Consider the following 11,214-nt stretch of genomic DNA (forward strand, 5'->3'; position numbering starts at 1 on the left):
CTAGCCACTTCCTCTCTCTCTGCTTCATTTATCTGGTCTTGGAAACAAAGGGTTCCTAAGGTTTCATTTTAGGTGTGTTAGTCTGTGATTCTTATAGGATGTGTCAGTTCCCTCCATGTCCAATTTGCTTGGTTCCTGTGGGTCACTGCAATGTCAACAAACATCAGTGTGTCTGCAAACATCATCCCACAAATGCATCTTAACGAGTTCACCCTGGAAGGGGACTGTGTTTTATTCTGCCCTGAGGATCGTAAGCACAGGCAAAACTGCATTTTCACTTCATTTCTCCAGAAACTTGGGACCTTTTCCTAGCACGGCCTGGTTTTTCAGTGCCAACTCCCTTCCCATCTCAGCCCCTTGGAAGACTGGTGGCCACACTGCAGCAAACGGAACTTTATAAATAATTGTGCAGCTATTAGGCATTAAGCAGGAGGGCAAAACACAGTCCTCCAAGCTCAATAAACAATGTCTCAGATAAACACTTCCTAGTGAGTTGGGAGAAATAGTTGGCAAGGGGAGTTCATGCCCCCAATTCCTCTCAAGGAGACCGTGCCTTGAGCAACTGTTTACAAGAGTATGCTTTTAATTGACCCTCACACTAAACCCCATTCCACCCAAGGAGACCTATCACACTTTTAATAAAATGAGCTCCTTATAGAACACAGTTTGATTAATTCCCGAGTTGCCTCATCTGAGGTCTGCCTTGGAAGGGGCTTGCTAACCTTGCCAAGATTTTTGGGCTTCCAGTAATCTTTGTCAGACCAGGATTTGGGAATAGAATGTATTTATTTAGGACCCAGCACAGTACAGTTAAAGCCAATTATATCAATTAGCCTACAACCGTCTTTTGAGCTATCTTACCTTCATTTCAAAAAAATGTCTCAGATTAAATGAGTTCCTCTAGGTCACACAGCCAGACAGATCTGCCCGTCAGAATGTACGATCTTTCTGCTACACCGTGGCTATCCAGATCTGAGGAATTCTGGGTAAGTTTCAATCTGCCTTCACTCTGTTGCTATAGGGCCATTTATTCATTCAAGAAACATTTATCAAGTGTCTCCTTTATGTCAATGTCTTCGTCTGTTCTGGCTGCTGTAAGAAAATACCACACACTTAATGGCTTATACGCAACAGGAATTTATTTCTCACAGTTCTGGAAGCTAGAAGTTCGAGATCAGGGTGTGGGCATAGGTTCTGGCGAGGTCATTCTTCCAGGTTGCAGACTGCCAAGTTCTTAAGGTATCCTCACAAGGCAAAGAACCAAGCAGAGGAAGCCAGGTCCCTTGTGACTCTTACAAGGGCACTGATCCCATCATGGGGGCTCTACCCTCATGACCTCATCTAATGCTCCCAAAGGCTTCACCTCCGAATAACATCACAGAGGTGGGGGGGGGGGAGGTAGAGTTTCAACATACAAATTTGAGGGGGACACAGACCTTCAGTCCACAATAGTCTAGAACTATATTAGGACCTGGGAATTCATTATTTAACAAAAGAGAAAAAGTTGCTCCCTCCGTTGGAGTTTACCTTTCCTGAGGAAGACACATGGTGAACAGAATGAACAAGTAAAAAGCCCAGCGTGTGAGGGGTGATGTGTGTTACAGAGAGCAGTGGCATCAGCGGACAGAGAAGATGGGTTGGGACATGGTTGATTCTGAAATGTCTGTTAAATATCCAAGGGAAAGGTGAACTGGAGAACACTTGGAAATATGGTCTGGAGTTCAAGGGAGAGGTGAATGAAAACATTTCCCTATGAAAAAGAGAGTAGAAATCCTAGGATTTTTTTCTATTCGTAGCTTAATAACTCCCAGTCAGCCAAGTCTGAGCGAGTGCAAAGGCCTGGAGGTAAGAGAAACACTGGGCGTTGGAAGAAATAAAAGCACTTGGTACTTCTGGAGAGTGGGACGTTAGGAAAATGGGAAAGCAAGAGGTGGAGATGTGACCAGAGAAAGGATTCAGAGGATCACAAAGAGCTTGGTTTTGCTTTTAGGGGAAGAGGACTGTGAAAGGGAGAAAGGAGGGAAGGTGAGGACTCTGGCTGCAGTGAAGACAGAGTGAGGGTGAGACTGGAGGCGGGGGCCCCCCCCGAACCTCCTGCAGAGAGAGATCAGCAGCCTTAGGCAAAGTGGAGGCACAGGATGGAGACAAGTGAGGGGTCCACTCAGGCTTGGCAATGGAATGACAGGGCTTGGTGATGGATCAGAAATGAAGGCTGTGCAGGAGCGAGATGGGTGTGGGTGATAGTGCACTCACCAACATGGAGATTCAGGAAGGGAATCCAATTTGGAAAGACCAACGGTAAGTTTGGTGTTACATATATATCATGTTAGAGGTGACTGGAAAATCCAGGTGAACAGTTGAGTGTATAGATTGGGAACTCATGGCAAAATCTGAAGTACGCATGTTTGGGGGACACCGTCCCCAGAATGGATGGGGGTCACCCAGGGCTAGTACAGAGCATGCGGAGGGAAGAGGACAGAACCCCATCAAACCCTGCATTATCCATAGGCACTCTCTTAATGCATCCTCTTAACAACCCGGTGAGTTCAGTTTTATCTTTTCTTTGTCAAATCCACTTACATGTGAATTACACATCTATTACATGAGGGGCACCTACCTATGCATGAAAGCGTGTAGAGAAAGTTTGAGTATTGTCTCATAGTCTTTCTTTAATGTTAGAATTATGTAATATCCTATAAGGTGAAAATGAGAAACTCCGCCCCCCCCCCTTTTTTTTCTTTTTACAATTTTTGAGGCAGGGATATTGGGGCTGATACTACAGTTTAGATTGAGAGCCAGGAAATTTATCGATATGGTAAAAGTCAAGTTAGAGAGCCCCAGAGATCAGATAGGACATGGAGATTTTGATACATGAAAATGGTCTTTTGGTCAATTAAGGTGAAAAGAGTAAGAAAATTTCCTCATGTTCCTGTTCCAGGAACAGTAATCAGTCAGGAGACATGGTGGTTAGACAAAGATTCATCCCACAAGGGGAAATACCACAAGATGCCAAGTATTTTGTTATTATTTTTAAGTTCCTTTTTTGTAGGAGTTCATGGTGGGAAGGGGAAAATATTTCTATAGAATCTCAAGAAAGGCTTTCCATGTGGGCTGATCCCAAATACATAAAACAGAATAGAAGCTTTTGAAAGGAACCTTTAAAAATAATGGGTGTGGGGTTTTTTTTTTTCCTCTATCTCAAAGAATTGTTACACGGTGTGATTTTAAAACATCTTAAATCCCCAAACAGAAATCCACTAAAATGCAATACTTTCGTTGTAGGATACCCTGAAAATAATATTTAACCCAGTGACTGCTCATCAAAGTGAGAACGATTATATGCTGGAGTGGTACCTGGAGCGCGTTCCATGGTCCGCACAGCTGGCCGCCTCAGAGCGCCTCGGGAGCAAGCTCCGTGCTTTCAGTGCCATTGTGTAAGGATTCACGTTCAGCTTAGCCCTGAGATACAGCGTCTACATTTATACACAGTAGAAAAGAAAGCCATTTTCCAAGTTTGTTTCCACAGCAACAATATTCCATATTGTTTTCTTCTGTATCGAAACACGATTAAGCTTCAACCACAGGGAGTGGAATAAAATCCTTGCAAAATAACCAGTTGAGACCGACTGTGAGTGTGAAATCTCCAGTGGTCATATTCATTCAACAAGCAGTGATTACCAGCCTACCCTAGGAACTGTGCCAGGCCCTGGAGGTGTAGGGTCGGAGAAGACCCAAGGCCTGCCCTCTGGATTGTCAGAGACGGGTGAGCTAGATGGCCAGGCAAAAGGGTGGATAGAATGCACACATGTCACATAAATATCATCCATAGAATGCCCCTACTGTAACAGGCACAGTTGGAGTATTAGGAGGGAACCACTAACAGCCCAAGGAATTCATGGATATTTTACCTAGACCTTGAATAACTGATGAACTGTCACCGAAAGAGTGAGTGAGAGAGTACAGTTAAGGCAAAGGGAAATGTATGTGAAACGACATCAGGTCACTATTGCTAAGAGTCCAGTCTATCTAAAACTACCCCGAGTTCTGAGCCACTTGGCCCAGGAGGGTCCAGTCCAGTGGCTGGCCAGTGACCAACTCAATTCTCTTTCTCTTGCTTGAACTGAAACAAGCTGGACCACGCAGGGAACAGCTCAGGGACTATGCAGTCCTTACTCTTAGATCCTGCCTTTCATTTATATTGGCCCTCTGGCTACACTTTCTGCTCTTGGGACCCAAGAGATATCCCCTGTCTGCTTCCAATATGCTCTCTTCTGGGGTTTGTATCATTTTGAATGAGTTTTTATTTCTCACCATCCAATGTTCCCTGACTCTGCTGTACAATCATGGACAGTGTTCTCGGGTATGAACTTTATATGTGCTCACTTGTGAACCCCATCAGAGCCAGATTTTTAAAAAATGTTAGGGGGAGTGATCCATTCCATACTGAGACTCAGCCCTGAAAGTTTGTTCATAGCTCGTAATGATGTAAAACAGGCTGTTTCCGTTGCCTCCTGTTTTTTTTTTTGTTTTTGTTTTTGTTTTAAAACTCCAGATAGTTCATAACAAAGATCTCTACAGAACCTTCCTCCATTTCTAGTAGTCTTAAAATATTTGACCAGCCTCAGTGTAACCATATTGCTACGTATGAGAACTCATTGTAATGGCTAATTTTATAAGTGCTAAGAAGAATGGTACTGGAGAACATACACGTGGAGTAGGGGCCACCAATAAATTTTAGAATTCAGATACCGCATCTGTTTATCATTGTCAAAGGCTGCATGTGCATATGCACTCCCCCCCCCATGCACACACACGTGCATAGCAGGATTTTACAGCACAAAAAGCAGTACCTGACTTTTGAAAATATGTCCTTTTTGATTTTGACAGTGAGCTATGCCAGGTGGTCAATTTGAATGACCATTAATCAGTGCGATGGGGTGTCAAAGGAGTCAGGAATCATTAGGAAAGTATTGTCTCTGAAAGGTTTTGCAATTTTCTGAATTTATTTTTATCTAAAGAGACTCTTGAGGCTTCACAGTGGCATATGTGTCCTATTTACTCCATCAGAACCAGGGTGGTCTAACACAGACGCACCAAGGAGGGATGAGCTAAATTGGGCTGCAGGCAGCTGCATTCTCAGGGGTCAGGGCAGACCGCAGCAACGGATTGGCACAAAGACATCATCTCATCCAAGGGGGCGGGGTGTGAGGTAGGGGTACCCGAGCAAGGCAGAGGCCCTGAAAATTGCCAGGTCTCTGTTGATTGGCACCACTGGGGCGGGGGGCGATTCTGTCTGGGGCAGGCTGTCCCTGTGCTGAAAATGTGCAGGGCTTGGCAGTGACATGGGTCTGTATCCTCAACAAGGGACAGCTTTCTATAAAAAGAAAAATACCCGGTTTTAAAGGGACATAGCTTAGCCAGTCACCCTTGGATATGTGAACATTGCTGTTAAAGTGTAAAACTGTCATAAAAAGAAGCATGAAGATTAATAGATAATATTCTTTAGCACTTTAATTTTGTAGAATTCAAAATATAAGAAAATGAATTTCCTGGCCTCTTGCCAAAGCAGATATAAATAAGTAGCTATCGAGGTTCTAATTTCCTGAGAATTTTAATAAAGAGAAATATTTATGGTTTGAAATTACCTCCAAAATTATACAGCAAAGAATAGATAGTTTATGACTTCGGAGAACAAAAAGAAACTTGCAAATACTTGATGTTGGCAGATCAATTAAGTGGTAATACATGCTACATTATAATTTTAATCACCATGAAATTAAAATATGGTAATGAGTGTTAACATGACTTTATCCTTTCAAACTATGATTTAATTTATGGAATTTTCTTGACTACTTCCTTATTTCCATGGTTATTTTTCTTATTCTGCGTGCTACTTTAGATTACACACTTTCCAATGCATATTATTCAGGACAGCCACCAATTAAATGAGTTCTTCATCCCTTATCAATTAAGGATCTTGTAGGCTATTCTTGCTCATTTTAATCTAGTTCTTTCCGCCTCCCTGCATAAAATACATGGAAAATGAAAGTAACTCTTTTTTTTTTTTTTTAGGTCTCTTTCTGGTTTTCAAATTGTTTCTTTTTTCCAGTGATACAAAGACAACCCGAGTGTCAGCTTGTCCTCTTCAAGGGCAGACTTCCTTTAACAGATTTGGGGCAAAGGGAAGAGTTTGTTCTTGGCATCCACATGGCAGCTATGGGGGCCCAGGGCACACCTCTTGCCTCTCCCGTCTCTGTTGGAGCTCTGGGTGCCCTCCCTCTCTCTTGGGGTGCCGCCAGCCCACACTGGCCTCAGTAAATGGATCACATTGCAAAGACCGTATTTCCCTTTACTGCTCAAATCTCTAGCTCCCAACACCTCGCTTTCAAAGTTCCCTGCTGGGATGTCCAAAAGTTATCTCAATAAAGGAGAAGAAAATGTTGAATAGTACACCGAAAGTAATCATATGGTCTATGGGAAAAGAACAACTAAAAATGGTAAACCCTTCTCAGAGGATCCCACTGTGTCTCCCAAAGGTACCAGTTTACACCTTTTGTCTTGAGGTCAGCACTCCTCTCTGTCCCTCCATCTGGACCCCTCTTCTTCAGCTCCCTCCATGTAAAAGCACACCCCTCCCCTACGTGGTGGGGAACCTCCCCCTCCACCCATAGCTGTTGGTCTAACTCTAGAATCTATTTGTTCCTCCGAGTCAGGCAATCCCAGGGTCGCTATAATCCCATTTCCCAAACGCTTTTTTTTTTTTTAAATATGGTTTGTTCACCCAAAACATCATGCAGGGATGGGGTTGGCTTGGGGGTGGGGTGCTGAAGCAAAGCAGTCTTAGGTAAGGTGCTTGTGCTAAAACCAACACACTTTCCTGTCACTCACTAAACCCCTCTGGGACCGGTTACACTCTCCTCTGGTGCCTGTGATAAGCCATGCTCAGATCAAGCAAAGCATTAACTCAGTGCTCACTCAGAGGAAACACCAACTCTTGCAAGGTGAGGCTGTGAATCAGCTAAATAGTTATCCAAACTAAGGCCGTGTTCATCAAAACTCACTTCAAAGTCCTAACCTCGCTCTACTCACAGTCTAAAGCTATCATGCCATAAACTCTACCCAATCCTACCTCCTTCCTTGTCTCGCAAGATTTACTTTAAATCCCTGTCCAGGCCCTGGTTCCGGGCTTGGATGGCTCCCCGTCAGCATCCCGGTTTACCTATCCAGCCTCTCCAGCCTCATCTCTCTCACTCCCAACACTGCCCTTTGTTCCAGAACCCTGAAGAAGTTGTCGCCACCCCCAATGCGCACACACAGACCAAGATGTTTCACCTCTCCATGCCTTCTGTCACTGTCCTCACCACTTTAAGTCTTCTCCTCCTCTTCCCCTGTCGCCTTGGATAAATTCTCCTCAGCTTTGATGGGTCTGAGGCCTCTTTGGGGGAACCCTTCCCTGAACCTCGTGCCACATGAGGTGCCCATCATTCCCTTTTGTCAGAGCCTCTTGTGCCCTTCCAGCATCGCCGTGGATTGGTCTGTCTCTATATCCTGCACTCTCAGCAGAACCCTGTGCAAACAGAAACCGTCTTACTGAGCTCGGGGTGCCCCAGGTCCCCCAGTTCTAGTTCCTCGGGAATGCACAGCTGGGGGGTGTTGAACTAAACTGGACTGCACTGGATTTTGCCATCATGGGCGTGGGGAATATCTTTCTTGGTGTATTGTTTGTCTTTCATTTAGGTAGTGTGAGTTTTTGACATAGAGCAGTTTTTAATTTTTATGGAGTTAAATCTATTGATCTCTGTGTGATTTCTTCTATTGATTTTGAGCTTAAAAAGTGACGAACTGATTTTTAAGAGACTCTTCCTGACTTGGCTGAGAAATTCTGCAACCTCATCCTCCTCACGGGGATTAGGAAAAACGAATGAGGCAGAGGAGAAAAGGAGACGTCTTCCCCACCTGTTCTCAGAAATTCGGGGCTCTTTTCTGTTTCTTCTCAGTGAGGGACGGTGCATGGGTTAAAGGCATGAGTTAGATTTTGTATCTTTCTGTAATTTTCATCAGTACACGAAGATAGCTGTTTTCAGGCTAAGCAAATCCATTTGTCTTTAGGCCCCAAAAGGCAGCCTATTCCTAAATGCTTTCAAGTGACAGAAAAACAACATTCACTGTTTTACTCTTTTCTCACCTTATTTTCTAAATAAGTATGAATACACCACAGCAGTTTACTCAGCGGGCTGTGCTCGCCTAGCTCCGTGCTTGGCTCTTGGATGTTCTCCATCTGGAATGTTGGCTCATCGTCCCAGGACTAGCTCAAATGGTATCGGTTTGATAAGCCCCTTCTCTGAGGAGCTCCTCCTAAACTCATTTCCCCCTTGCAGATACGTGCCCATATATAACACGACTGAAATGTAAGCAACCCAAGGGCACAACTGATGTCTCATGCATTCCTTTATGCGTTTCCTGTTTATACATCAGCAAAACATAGCAGGTTCTCTGCAAAGCACAGGAGACAGTAGTGAACAAGATAGGCCCTGGCTCTGTCCTCATGGAGCTTGTGTTCTAGAAGGGGAGACCGCCAGCCATTTAACAACTAGTTCCACATTTGATTACAAGCTTAGAAAATACTACAAAGGCAAAGTGTAGGAGGGTAGGTGAAGAGAGGAGTGAGCGAAGGGGAGGTCAAGGAAAGCTTGTTTGGAACGTTATATATAGAGTTAGTTAGTTATAGTTAGTTTCAGGAGTAGAATTTACTGGTTCAACCCTTACATATAACACCCAGTGCTCATTGCAAATGCCTCCTTAATCCCCATCACCTATTTAACCCATCCCCCACCCACCTCCCCTCCAACAACCCACAGTTTGTTCTCTATAGTGAGGAGTCTCTCTTCTGGTTTACCCCCCCCTCCTTTTCCCCCCATCCTCATCTGTTTTGTTTCTTAAATTCCACATATGAGTGAAATCATATGTCATTTGTCTTTCTCTGACTTATTTTGCTTAGCATAATATACTTTAGCTCCATCCACATAGTTGCAAATGCAATATTTCATTATTTTTGATGGCTGACTAATATTCCATTGTGTGTGTGTGTGTGTGTGTGTGTGTACACACACACACACACACACACCACATCTTCTTTATCCATTCATCTGTCAGTGGACATCTGGGCTCTTTCCATTGTTTGGCTACTGTTGATAATGCTGCTATAAACTCTGGAAAACAGTACTGAGTTTCCTCAAAAAGTTAAAAATAGAACTACCCTATAACCCAGCAATTATAGTACTGGGTATTTGCCCAAAGGCTACAACAATACTGGTTCGGTGGGAAGTGATATTTTAAGTTGACATCTGAAGATTGATAGATGTTAGCTAGGTAATGCAGAAGGAGAGCAGAGCATGCCAGGGAAGGGAATAGCATATGCAAAGTTTCATAAGCACATACTACCACATGGTGGGCTAAGGTCACCACTTGCATGCAGATAGTACTCAACACACATGTATCATGTAAAGAAAATGGCAACATATAGTAAGTGAAACAACGTGATTGTGTACAGTAATTCTTTCCACTGTTCTAACATGTTCAACTCTTCAAAGTGGAATCATCAAGAGTAAAATTAAGAGACTCCTGGGTGGCTCAGTTGGTTAAGTGTCTGCCTTTGGCTCAGTTCATGATCTCTGGGTCCTGGGATCGAGTCCTGAATCACGCTCCTTGCTCAGCGGGGAGCCTGCTTCTCATTCAGCCTGCCACTCCCTCTAACTGTGCTCTGTCTCTCTCTCTCTCTCTCTCTCTCTGGCAAATAAATAAAAGTCTTAAAAAAAAAGTAAAATTAAGAACTGTCAATTTACTGGAGAGACAGAATATGATAGTGGTTAAGAACATGGCTCTGTAGTCAGACAGGATTAAACCTCTGTTCTGTTATTTATAGTAGCTGTGCAACCTGGGGCAAGCTACCTAACTTCTCTGTGCCTTACTTTCTTCATATGCAAAATAGGATAATGTTGATGGTGGTGATGATGATGATGATGATGATAATAATAATAATAAAGGGTACCTACCTCATAGGGTAGCTACAGGAATTAAATGAGATAAAAGATGAGAGGATCTGAGAACAGGCAGTAAATATCAGTACTCATCATTTAGTGAAACCAACACATCCTTTGAAAGTCTTCTTAATATCACTACCTAAATAAATATTTGAGTTTGAATTAACAGCACTAACAGTTTTTAGGAAAAGGGAAAGTGTGATTTTTCTTTTTTGCCTCTGCCTAAGGAATTTCCCTGGTGAGTATGTCTATATATAGCATCAATTGGTGAAAAGGAGAGCAAAGAACAAAATTTCCAAGTGATAAGATTATATTTTGGTCTCAGTCATAATTACACACCTTCATAGCTACTCTCATGAATTGCAAGCCTTGTTTCTCGTCTGTTTTTGCTTTTAAATACCTTCAGGTTTCAGAATCCTGTTGGCAATCTTCTGCAACTTTTCAAACTGGGGCAGCTTAATTAGAATCCTGACTTTGCTCCTTTCCATCAGCAATTTGCTTAAGTTTTGAAAAACATCATTAAAACAAAGGATGCAGTGAGTATGCCTGAACATCGAGCTTTTATTTGTTTCGGAGACAAGGAGACAAGATCGTGAGGAGGGAAGTGACTTGCAAATGATTAATAGACTTGGTATTTAGACTTTCCAGGCTTGATTTCCAGCCTTGGAGCTTGCATTTAATTTTGAGAAAGACCAGCCTGTTGCTACAGCTTCATTTCACACCTTGCATTTCTGCATTGGATTGACCAGCCCACTAGCCTTTCGTTTTGCCCAGCAGAGCTAGACAGGAGGCAAAATTAAAAAGAAGCAGTTGAAGGGCAACTGCACTAGAACAGAAGAATAATCATTAATTAATTTTTTCTCACCTCCTCTTGAACAATGACAGGCAGTTGGTCTTTTCATCCCCCGCCTTGGTCAGTCTTGGCCAGGATGTGTTTGTGCAGGTGACCCGGGCTGCCTGAGTCAGTGTGGGGCAGAACCGGAAGTCTGCTAAGATCGCGAACTCACTGGTGTTGAGCTTCTGATTTGGAGATGCATCACTTTATTGACTTTGTTGTTTTTGTTGTTGTTGTTTGGTAACAGCTTTGTTTATTGAGATAGAATTCACATACTCTGTATTTCATCCATTGGACGAGTACAGTTCAATGGTTTTATCTAATCACAGAGTTGTGCAA

Source organism: Ursus americanus, chromosome 24 (genome assembly GCF_024610735.1).
Source record: "Ursus americanus isolate L20-20 chromosome 24, mUrsAme1.1.p, whole genome shotgun sequence".
Taxonomy (NCBI): domain Eukaryota; kingdom Metazoa; phylum Chordata; class Mammalia; order Carnivora; family Ursidae; genus Ursus; species Ursus americanus.